Source organism: Centruroides sculpturatus, unplaced genomic scaffold, assembly GCF_000671375.1.
Source record: "Centruroides sculpturatus isolate CEXI.00-Female unplaced genomic scaffold, Cexi_2.0 scaffold49, whole genome shotgun sequence".
NCBI classification, from domain to species: Eukaryota; Metazoa; Arthropoda; class Arachnida; order Scorpiones; family Buthidae; genus Centruroides; species Centruroides sculpturatus.
In genome coordinates, this window is record NW_019384317.1 from 715545 (window position 1) to 728899 (window position 13355).

General features: G+C 32.5%; 1 long non-coding RNA gene across 1 annotated transcript; it reads left to right on the forward strand.

Moving 5' to 3' along the window:
* Positions 1–12578: 12578 nt before the first annotated feature.
* Positions 12579–13016, forward strand: LOC111623757. The gene is made up of 2 exons (XR_002756477.1): positions 12579–12721; positions 12797–13016. It is a non-coding gene; the product is annotated as an uncharacterized LOC111623757 (long non-coding RNA).
* The last annotated feature ends 339 nt before the right edge of the window (positions 13017–13355 follow it).

A 13355-nucleotide genomic window follows, 5' to 3' on the forward strand; every position in this document is an offset into this window, starting at 1 on the left:
CTTATATTTCCTGGCAACATTTGTTTGCGCAATTATATTTTTTAAAAATCTTTTTATATTTTTAACCATTATAAAATAACAAAAAGCTTAATTTTAAGAGTACGGATGGGTTTTATAAAAAAATTGTAAATGTTAATAACGAATAAATCATCACATGATTCCCTTTATCTCCTTACCCTCTCGATCTTTAACCACCAAAATTTAATAGCATCAACCCCTCTAAAACACAATCGTCCCTGAAAAATTTCAGAAATTTTCGACAAAAAGCACAGGAGTTATTAAGCTTTAAAATAGGGTGAAGAAAATTTTGCTTTCCACATACACACTAACATCAGTGCCATACATACGGAAAAACCACCGAATTTTTTGCATTTCTCAACGTTATAGGTCCTCTGAGTACAAAAATATAAAAATCTGGGTGGAGTCATTTTTTGACCAACCGCCATATTCTTTCCCTGTGTTATATACAAGGCTGTGGAGTCGGAGTCGTCAAAAAATCCGCCGACTCCGACTTTTTTTTACTTACCAACTTGTTATGTATATAAAACGGAAAAGTGTTAGAATCGTGTCAAATTTGACCCTCCAAGTTTTTTTTTTTGCAAATCTACACGTTTGGAGACCTCCCGAACCCCTCAAAAAGAAGTCAATAGAAAGGAAAAAATTCGTGCGCGCGTGTGTTGGCGTCTAATTTGTTTAATTTCTTTATTTTCTGTTTTGAGATATTAAACAATATCTCAGAATGGGTAAAGTTTAAGGAACGAAATGTGGCACCGTAGCTTGCGTATAAAAGGACATTAATACTATTAAATTTTGGTTCTTAATTATAGGTCGACAGGGTAAAGACATAAAAGTGGTTATGTGTCATATCTCTTAATGAATATTTTACTCGTTATTAGCGTTCAAAATTTAAAAAAATAAAATGAAACTCCTCTCTACCCTCAAAGTAAGTTTTTTTGCCATTTTATAATAGTACAGTAAAACCCGTTAAGATGTTCTCGCCTAAGACGTTAGAATGTATATATGGACATGATTTAGTTCAACCACTTTGACGCTTAATAACTAACTCCTGTGTCCTCATCTGACTCCGATTCTGACCACTCTGACCACAGAAATTATTAGGCTTCAAACGGAGTGAACAAAATCATGCCGCCCACACACAGTCTAACATTCAACATAGAAAAAACCTCGAATCTTTTGCATATCTCGAAATTTCAAGGTGTTCCGAGTCCAAAAATGTAAAAATTTGGGAGGGTCATTTTTTGACCGAGCGCTACACTTTCCCTCTACACTTTCTCCTGTTATGTATAACAGCCGGAAAAGTAAAAATTATCGAATACATATTTATATATTACTTAGAGAAGTCTTTTAGCTTTGGAATAAAAAGCTTCTACGCTCTTTCTTTATTAGAACTCTATTTATTGAATCTTTTATTCTGAGGTCACATGATGACATCAGAATTTCCGGGTCTCTTTCGGTAACAAGTCCGCCCCTGGTCGGAGTCGGAGTAGGAGTCGGATGGTAAGGAAAAGTCGGAGTCAGAGTCGGTAGATTTTTACGCGACTCCACAACCCTGGTTATATATAAAAGCCGAGAAAATAACGATAATTACAAGGATAAATAGGAAACGTTATTTATCATTTAAATAATTGAAATGTAATAAAATTATTTTTAAATATAAGTACGCATTTAATTACAATTTACAGAAAGTAAGCATAATTNGTGCTGACGTCACTAACTTGCCATTCCTGGCTAACATTGTAGAATAGGGATCTGGCTATCCTTGTAGTATACAGTCCTTGGTCCGTTACACTTTCCCCATGTTATATATAAACAGCCGAGAAAATAATGATAATTACAAGGATAAATAGGAAACATTATTTATCATTTAAATAAGTGAAATGTAATAAAATTATTTTTAAATATAAGTACGCATTTAATTACAATTTACAGAAAGTAAGCATAATTTTCATTATGTTTTACGTAAGCAATGAAATACCATGTTAATCTGCATCCCTAAGTTTAGTAAGACTGTGTTTATCCATCTCTCTTTCTTCGCTTATCACAACAAGGAAATAAATTAGATATAGGCCTAACAAATTTTGTAATATCAATTTAGCATTATAAGGCTTCTATACCTTATTATGCTAAATACAGACACACCAATACAAGCAATAATAATGTAAAAAATAAAAGTAAAACAGATTAAACTAGATAATTATGATTTATTACCGAGTATAGTTGCTTAATTAGCAATTTTTAGAACATGCGCCATGTTTTATTTGAATGTTGCAAGGGGCCAATAGTATTATAGCTAGACTTAAACTTGGATTATAAAATGTCAAATCTTACTTAAACTTATACATAAATTGATAAAGAGTAATGTAGTTTTTCATTTATTGTTATCTTCATTAAACTTTACAAAATTTTTGAATAAATTTATTAAACTTTAGATATTTGGAACAATGACAATCAAATGGCAATGAAGCCTGCCAGCATTCTGTCGGAGATAAAGAAAATGGCCCGAGAAGCAGCAAAACACACTGGGAGCCTATAATTAAAGGAAGGAAGTGTTACTAGAGTAGTTTCGTTTAAGTTTCTTTAACTTTATTTCGTTGTAAAATTCATCGGACTTTTCCTTCCAGCTTTTGCATGAACATAAGTACAGGGAAAGCAAGGAGAGTATACCTGTAAGCACATGACCTTAGTTTGCTTGATTTTCCCTCTCCTCCTGCGATTTTCTCTATCTTGCATATCTGGAGTATTCTTAAACGCAGTCTTAGTGTTTGCAAAACAAGAAGATACAAACATGAAAATAAGAATTCAGTTGCTTACTACATTGTGCAACTAAGAGGCGGTTGAATTTTGGTTCTTCTGGAATGGCTCCAAGAATTTCGTTTTAGTTTTATTATTTTTGAGACCATTTAGCCTTCTGGTGAGCCAAAACCCTATGTCTCTGTCTACTGTAGTTATACCTAAGAACGTTTTGGCCAGCTCCTTTTCTTTTTATAACTCTTTCCGCCCTGTGAGCATTAAGAGGGCGTCTTTTTGCAAGCCCATTATGGGTTCGGCCGGGCCCACAATGGGGCTGCTGGGTGGCGAGGGACGGGGCCCGACATATCCGAACGGACCGACTCCCGAAAAATTCCTGGGGATTTTTCGATCCGTTCGGATACGAACCCAGAGCGGTAGGCTGCTACCTTGGCTGCTTGGTCGTCCGGCCGCTCTGGCCAGCTCCTATTGTGGGTTAGATCTTGCCTCAAGAATGTGCTTCTTGTATTTAATATCAAACAGAAAAAACTCAGCAACGAGTTGCGTAACTTTCCTGGCTGTTATGAGATTTTATTTTAAAAATATCCTTATAATATTAATCATATTATTAATAAATTGTGTGTGAGATTTGTAAATAAACTGTTATGAGATTTTATCATAAAATACGTTTAATATTATTAATTATTATAAAAAAATGAAAAGCTTAATTTTGAGTGCATGTGTGTTTTATAAAAGATTTTAAACGTTAATAACCAGTAAAATCTTTATTAAGTCTAATCCCTCTCGAGATACGACACGTACCTGTATAATATATTTATTGTAAAAATTAACCAGTTTCAGAGTTTCCTCCTTATTTCATAACATCTGCAAATATTCACCAATTTCTCAATATTCGCACTTTTCTCCATAGCAGTTCCGGAACTGGGAAAATTTCTCACCGTACGGCAGCATACCGCAGTATTTTTCAATTTTTTTCTAATATTGAATTCTCCACTTGATACTTTTTTCCCTCGAGACACTCCTACACCTTTATCAATGTAAAGTTACTGCGTTGTTAGTGTTTATAATAATGCACGTAAGATCTCAGCAATATATTTTGCGACATCGGGACCAACAAGTGGCCCGATGTCGCAAAATATATTGAATCACCGAGTGAATCACCGAAAACTGCTTGTGGGTTTGCGTCTTATTAACAAGCTGGAATTTGGAGTTTTCTCCTTGGCGCTTCTCCTAGGCAAATTGCATAAGAGTGTGTGGCCTTCTTTCATCAATTCAGTTCGCGGCACCTCTGAATTATCGTTCCGGAAAGCCTGATTGAAATCCTCTTACATATCAAAAAGACCGATGCGGATCCCAGTGTTTAATGCGAAACAAAGAAATGTTTCACAGTAACGCTTTCCCTGAACAAAAATTAGCGTGAATGAGCAAAGTGCTGAGAGACTTCACGAACATGGAAAATGGCGCGGATTTAACGTGCAATTAAACTTTTTGGTTTCTCTTTCCTATTTTTTATTCTTACTTTTCAGGAATTTTCCACACTATATTGCCCGAATGGCAAACACAGGGGAAAGTTCGAAGGGTATTTACCCCTTCCTTCCTGACTTATACTCCTATAATCGCATAGTTTATTTTAATCTTTCTAAGCTTATATTATATAGCATATATAATGCTTTCGATTCTTTACTAATATAAAGTGAGTAGTATTAATTTGTTTGAAGACACTATATACATATTTCGTAAACACATATTAAATTAAACATACATATACATATTTAATTTCTGGTTTTATTTTCAATCGTTCAATATATATTACTATTACATAATATTTTCAATACTAATAGAAAAACTATTGAATATTATGACATAATTTTAAATAAATGTTAAGTTCGAATAATATTTAAATTTATAACATAATTATTATCAGAAAGGTAACATTACATTGCTCGATATATAAGCCATAATGACTTATTATTTTTCACGGAAGTATGTAGACTATTAACCGTTGTTATAACATTTGCATTTTCCATTCATGCATTTTGCTCCTGCAGAACTTCCGTACATCTCTTTACACGGTTTTAAACATTGTTTTGGTGAAGTACATTTAACATTTATAATTGTTGATTCATTCAAATTGACTAAAATGTACAAATTTAGAATAAATTATATTATTACATGTACATAAATAAATAACGAAGATAAAAGCAAACTTACACATGGCACAAAAGAGCAAGATTATCAAAATACCATAAAAAGCTTTCATGATTTTGAAGAAGAAGAATAATAATCAGCTTATACCTAAAAACAAAAACAATTAATGTTTATATACGATAGTATAATTATGGTTTAACTTGTTACCTTTCGAAAATATTCCCTGATTGCATTTCATTCGAAAAATTACGGTTTATATAATGAAAATAAGCAATAAAAAATCATAATAACCAATGAGAATCCGCATTACACAAATAATGATTTTAAATGTTTTACGAAGCACTTATAATTATTTTCATGTACATACATATACCCTCGATTTAATGGAATAATTAGGAGTATCTCCTATTGCCGAAAGTCTGTTAAATTGAATGTATTTTAAAACAATATACTAAGCGAACTTATAATACACAATAGGCCTATATTTTTAAACATTGTTTCGATGTATAAGTAAAAAAATATAATTATAATGTACATTGAGTAATTTGTAGTGATTGATATATTTAACTCATTGACCCGCCCCCTGTGATACTCTATTAGCGAATAAAGAAAGATCCTATAGTTATTTCCGTTGCGGCAGAATTTTTTATCTGTTAAATTCGAAGCCCGTTTCATTTTTGAATTAACGTTTCCTTTGTAGGCACTAAAAAGATGTTTTTCATGATTATCAGAGGTTTGGTTTGGACCACAATGGAAGTTTTGACTGGCAGGTTTTTTTCAATTATTATTTGCCAATTGAGCAGTAAAAAGCTTTTATGGCAATCTTAATATGGGTTTGGCCAAGCCCACAATAGAGAAACCGAGTAGTGAAGGATGAGGTTCGAATATCTGTCAAGAGAATGAGTGGTGAAAGATCTATGTGAAGAGATCACCTACCAACAATTTTTTAGGTTTATAGTTTCTGGAGCAGTAGCTTGAACTTTTTCCGTCTTAGCCGTTTAGCCGTCCACATTATTTATAACCGTCACTGAAAATAAAATACTGATTTTCAATGATATCAGAAGAACATGTATTCATAATTATAAGGATCATTTAAGATTCTTAAACGTTATTCCTCACAGGATCTCTGCGTCTCTAAATTTTCCACTGCATGACAGATCGTTTTTTAAAATTTCACTTTGAAATAAAAATGTTGATTCAAACTGCATACAGTTATAAAATATTAACTCTATTATATTATAATTTTTTATAGCTTTTGCTGTATTCTCTAAAATAAAATGCATTACAATATTGTAATAAAAATGCTATTATACGATACAATTTTGTGTTATATTAGATGAAGATTTTAAAGATTAGTTTGTGATCATTAAAAGTAAATCAATTATTAACTTTACCTAATAAATGAAAACTTTCCTGAAATGAAAAGAGAATAAACATCTGTTTATAACGCTTTATTTTATCTTATTAATGACTAGAGCTAGGACATGGAGACACTAAAAATCATATAAGTTATAAACTGCTTTATTTTATACATATTTATCTAATGTTTATTGCTATAGATGTTCTAGCTCTATTCATGATACACGTGGCAAAATTATTTAGTGATTAACTTACAGAGATAAATGTTTTAAATATAAAATAAATAATACTGAAAAACTTATTCCATAATTATTTTTGCTCTTTTCTGGAAAGAATAATTAATTGTACAACTTACATAATTAATAGCTAAACTTATAATGTCAGCTGTCCAAATTTTCAATCAAGTTCATGTAATGAAGGATTATAATTTTATATCTCAAAAAGTAAATTATCATATTATTCTAAATATATGCAAGAAATCTAGTTTTGCTTCTGAAACCAGAACTATTGAAACTGCTTAGTCTGCTGGACTAAGCGGTTCCATTTTAATATACATTACATGTATAGGCGAGGTGATCAAAAGTCCGGAATCGCTTTTGCATGGCGGTCTCCTTTTACTGCAAGCTTCCTTCGCTAGATGAGTGTTCAAATAACACCTCTTATAGCCTCTTAAAGTAGTTCCCGTAGCTTTGTGACGTCACAACAAAAACTTTTTGATTGCGCAAACTCTCAACCTTTTCATCATTTTATTTTTTTTAAATAAATCTATTTAAAGTCGAGCATTTTGAATTCAGAATGTGAAGTTGACAGCGCGTCGGAACCAAAATCATCCATCTCAAATATACTCAGAAGGGGCCTGAACGCCTGAATAAGGCCAGTTATCTTTAAAAAGACCTCCCGGAAAGAATTCCCCTAGACACATCTCCCAAGTGCTGCGTTGCCGTAACTTAACTAAAAAATAAACACAAGCAATAGTCAACTATTTATCTGAATTTGAACTCAAAAAGAAAATTGTTCCACGAGGTTTTAGGAGTAATTAAATTAGTTTTGAGTATTTAAAATTTATGAAATTATTTTAAAAATGTATATTGTTATTGGAGTTTATAAATATTAGTACTGGTATTTATTACTAACTGTCAAATATGTCCGGCATTTCCCAGAAAAAAAGTATGAAGACTAAGTATTAAAATGAAAAGTATATTATAAGTTTGATTATTTAGCCTACAGTTATTATGTTTGTCACGAAGTGTCGAGAAGATCAAATCAGGACAAGAGTGGGGCTCCAGATTTTACGGAAGTCTCTGTTTTACTCAAAATCTCAGAGAATATGTATGAAAAACTTGAAGCAGATTGAAGCCTAGAACAAAGAGACACAGAAATTCTATTAAATATATACAAGGAAGACTCAAAAAATCTGAATTTATTTTTAAACAAGTAAAACGGCAAAGCCACTTTTCGGATGAGACTATGTCTCCGAGAGCACGAGCAACGCATGCGCAAATCTTGCACTCGGGCCTGTTTGTAGAAACAGTCTCAGCATTTCGTATTTTCTTTTGACCCGGTTCTCGGTTCCCTGACTACCTACAAGTCTGATTTATTTTATGTGCGCATGATTTGGGCTCCTAATACTCTGCGCCAAATTGCCCTTGACAGCAGAGCGATTTAAGACGAGACATAGTCTAGTCAAAAATTATGTATTTATTTTTAAATGTTACAACTTTAGTCACCCTCAAACTACTCTTAGTTTGACGCAAAGCACTTATTAAGATGTTTTTCCAGAACTCAAAATAGATTTTGAATTAATCAATTTTGATGTCTGTTAGTGCTCTGCCGTTTTTTCTTTATCTCTTCCACATGTAAAAATCTTTTATCTTCTAAGATTTTTTCATCTGGGGAAACAAAAAAGTGCACGAGAACGAGATAGGGTGAATAGTGAGGATGAAACAAAGAACCATACTGTTTTTTGGTGAAAAACTATTGGGCACTCTGCTCGGCATTGGCAGGAGCGTTGTCATGCTGGTAAACCCAGACACTTGTTTGCCATAACTCGAGACGTTTCTTCCGCAAATCTTGACACAACCTTTTCAAATCTTCCTGATAAAAACTCCGGTTAATCTTTTAATCTGAGGAACAAATTCCGAATGCACAATCATTCTGATGTCAAAGAAACAGATAGCACAATGCGTTAAAAAGTCTGAAAAAGTTTACTGTTATTATATCATCATCGAATAAACTGATTCAGAAGTGTTATTTGAGCAGTCATCTAGCGAAGGAAGCTTGCAGTAAAAGGAGACCGCCATGCAAAAGCGATTCCGGACTTTTGATCACCTCGCCTATACATGTAATGTATATTAAAATGGAACCACTTAGTCCAGCAGACTAAGCAGTTTCAATAGTTCTGGTTCCAGAAGCAAAACTAGATTTCTTGCATATATTTAGAATAATATGATAATTTACTTTTTGAGATATAAAATTATAATCCTTCATTACATGAACTTGATTGAAAATTTGGACAGCTGACATTATAAGTTTAGCTATTAATTATCCGAGTTCTACAATTAATTATTCTTTCCAGAAAAGAGCAAAAATAATTATGGAATAAGTTTTTCAGTATTATTTATTTTATATTTAAAACATTTATCTCTGTAAGTTAATCACTAAATAATTTTGCCACGTGTATCATGAATAGAGCTAGGACATCTATAGCAATAAACATTAGATAAATATGTATAAAATAAAGCAGTTTATAACTTATATGAATTTTAGTGTCTCCATGTCCTAGCTCTAGTCATTAATAAGATAAAATAAAGCGTTATAAACAGATGTTTATCCTCTTTTCATTTCAGGAAAGTTTTCATTTATTAGGTAAAGTTAATAATTGATTTACTTTTAATGATCACAAACTAATCTTTAAAATCTTCATCTAATATAACACAAAATTGTATCGTATAATAGCATTTTTATTACAATATTGTAATGCATTTTATTTTAGAGAATACAGCAAAAGCTATAAAAAATTATAATATAATAGAGTTAATATTTTATAACTGTATGCAGTTTGAATCAACATTTTTATTTCAAAGTGAAATTTTAAAAAACGATCTGTCATGCAGTGGAAAATTTAGAGACGCAGAGATCCTGTGAGGAATAACGTTTAAGAATCTTAAATGATCCTTATAATTATGAATACATGTTCTTCTGATATCATTCAAAAATTAGTATTTTATTTTCGGTGATGGTTATAATGTGGACGACTAAACGGCTAACAAGTAAAACGGAAAAAGTTGAAACTGCCGCTCTGGAAACTATAAACCTAAAAGATTTTTGGTAAGTGATCTTTCCACATAGATGGAAACCTGCCTCTCATCACTCATTATCTCTGACAATCACATGGTTGACGAGTCTGAATTCTATTCTGGATGTTCATAGCAGTAGCTCTGTGCACCAAAAATCGAATCCAGACAGGTCAAAGAGCCCCAGGAAATTTTTCGAGATGTANATCGTTAAAAATTAGAAAATTAAGCCTCGTTTAGATACTGGCTCCCTTTCATGGTTGAATGCATGTTGCCAGTTAAAACACGTAAAAATAATATTAAAGTAGCCAAGACATAGCCAAATCTTGTAGCGCCACATCACTAGCGGACATTTGAAATTTGCCGACTAGGACGGTCGGTTAATCGGGGGTCGGATAATCGAGGCTGTACTGTAAATAGTTGCCTGTTGCTTGTTTTTATTTGTTTAGTTAAGTTACGGCAACGCAGCATTTGGGCGATGTGTCTAGGGCAGGGGAATTCCTTCCGAAAGGTCTTTTTAAAGGTAACTGATCTATTCAGTCGTTACAGACGTGAATAAAACGCGGAGAACTGCATGTGGCCAGTCCTGTTCTAACGAAGCGCGAACCAAGATCAAACTCCCAGCGTTCAGGGAACAGAACCGCTTGGCCACTGGTGGGCCCTATTGCTTGAGTAAAATATTATTTTCTAGGGAGAAAAAAACAAGGAGTCTTGTGGTTTGTTAAATTTAAGTATTTTAAATTGTGTAATAAACCATTTGTATATGCAGAAAACAGCAATAAGTAACAACTGGGAGGATGGTCACCTACATTCGGGTCAGCGCGGACGTAAGAAAATCATTCTGATTGATCGGAAGTTGGCTCTCAAAAAAACATTTAAATTGGGGAAAACGTCAAGAAAAAGAAGTGGAAGATATGATAGCACTTGGATCTTTGGACTAGACAAGCATGCTGACGATAGGAAGAGAGGTTATACTCGGAAACAGATCCGGCCCTACTAGAGCCGCTCCGGGCGCTAAGTTTTAGGGCGCGCCTCAGTGTTAAAGAAAATTAAAGGGTATAAATTAGGGCTACCAAGGGGGCGCCATAATAGGATCTCGCTCCATCCTAAAATTTCCCTCAGGCCGGTACTGCTCGGAAACGATGCTCGGATGCGGGTGAGATATTAGATCGGATGAAAAGTGCAGATATAGCGTATCCACGGTCTAAAATTGTCAAGGAATCATTCGATTTTCGATTGTTCCACACTATCTTTGATTATTAATGTATCACTCAATACATTGTGATAACGTAATAAACTCTGTATATTTCCTGTAAATTAACTTTATACATTGAAAAGAGTTGAGTGTGGACGTGTATTTTTTAAGAACCTACATTCCGAACATCTCGGGTCATACTTACTCAAGAAATCAGTTTGGGGAGACAGAAAATACAGATGAATTTTCACTTTATAAAAAGCCGTTTTCATGAAAGAACAGAATGAATAATGCGTTGGTAGCTTCGACTGGAACTACTCGACACTCAAACTGTCTGCAACAATTCCTAGTAGTTTTGAGTCCGGAACTACTAAGAATCGTTCCTTTTGAGTATATCTGAGGTGGATAATTTCAGTTTCGACCCAAAGCTATTTACTTTAAATTCTGAATTCAAAATGCTCGACTTTTAAATAGATTTATTAAAAAAATAAGATGATAAAAAAATTGAAAGTTCTTGAAACTCAAAAAGTTTTTCTTGGTGACATTACAAAGTTATCCCGTTACTGGCAATACCAGACCGCGACCACTGCTGGCGATCATCCCAAGGAACACAGCCCGTATAATAGAGTACTGTACATCGTCACTACTGAAAGAAAAGAAAATGAGACACGTCATCAAAGTTGAACATCTGGTAGACCATGCCCATCTGGAAAACTGCACATGGGTGTTAACTTGCGGCTAATGGAAACCTTAAATGTCTAGTGAAAAATGAAGTAGAGAAGATGCTTCCAGTTAATCTGCATGCAACTAGATAAAAAGGCTGTAGACGGCAAAGAGAAGGCGTCAGTTTATAGAGAAAAATACAATCGTTTATGTTAGAGAAAATTGCGAACGTTCAGAGTAACGAATTCTGAATTCACAGTGTGGGAAAAATCCAACTTGAGAAAGTGATGAGTGAAAATACATGTTTCTTCTGCAAACAAACTAGGCAACATTTTTCCTTTCTTTGATTATTATAATGATAATTTGAAGATATAGAAGACTTACTTAAAACTGTATGATTTTTTGTCTATTTCTTTTTATCCTTTTCACAGAACAATTTAAAAGTAACTGTCAATTAGCCTAAAGATATAAAAAAAAATCTTATTAAAACATTTTATATAGATTACTACAAATTAACAAAGTTAAAAAATGATCAAAACGCCGAACTTTTATTTTAGGATCCGGCGCTTTCATACGAAAACGATGATGATAATTTTTCACAATATCTACCGTGTTTTGTAGCATTGTTAATTGATCTAATTTGTAGATCCGACATATCCTACCTCCTCCGGGTTGACTTGGCTAATTCATAATATGTATTGGCGAAAAAATTTAAAAAATTCAAACCTACTGGAAATGAAGATATTTCGAATTGTAATGAATGATGCCAACTTCCCATAAGGAAAAGGAGACCAGCTAAAAATACTACATCTTTCATATTTCAAAACATTTCCGAATAATTTTCAAAAAATAACCGATATTATCCATTCAGTTCAAACAATTGTCAACATTAATAGAAAACTGCGTTAGGTTACTAAGTATTAGAATTATTATAAAACAATTATTCGAGATATTTTGGTAAATTATCAAATTTTAGAATAATTTGTAAAAGTTCCGTTTATCGTCATAAAAAAAGTAATAAAATAATAATAGTTATTAAAATCATTAATTGTATGATCTGACTTTCCATTGGCTGTTGTAAATTTTTATTGCTTACTTGAATCATATAAATCGCAATATTTCGAATAAATACAATCAAGTTGTATTTTCAAAAGGTAACATAACTTAAATCATAATTATATTATTATATATAATTTCTAATTCTTTTGTTTTAAGTTTGAATTGGATATCGTTATTCTTGAAATCATGAAAGCTGTTTACGGTATCCTGATAATACTTCTCTTTTGTTCGATGTGTAAGTTAGCTTTTATCTTCTTTCGTAATTTATGTACATGTTACAATGTCATTAATTCTACTTTATACATTTTAGTCGATTTGAGTCAACAAACTTTTATAAATCATAAATGTAAATCGTCATCTGCATGCTTGCCAGCATGTAAAGCAGCAATAGGAAAAGCATCGGGAAAATGTATAAATTCAACATGCAAATGTTATTATTAGTGCAGCATGTTTTCACAAAGAAATTGTCACATCTCATATAAATTACTATAATTTTAATTTTTTGCTGATAATAAAGTTTAATGGTGTAATTCTTTCGTAATTTTAATATTATTTGAAAAATACTGCAAATATTAACTGAGCGGTTGCCAAATAAACAGAAAATAAAATATTTATGTTTGATTACAGTATCATCTATGATTGATTGTAGGGTTTGTCGGTTTTTAAAACCCGGTTTTTGAAAAACCGGCTTTTGAAAAAATTTATATAATTTGAAAACCGGGGTTTCCAACTAAAAAACCGTTTTTTGAGTCTAGACTTAAACATATAAATTGATGTTTCTAATCAAATAATTATTTAACATTTTGACACAAAATCGTCTCTGACATAAAACGGGAATATTGTTAAATACTAAGTTTCATAAAATCAAC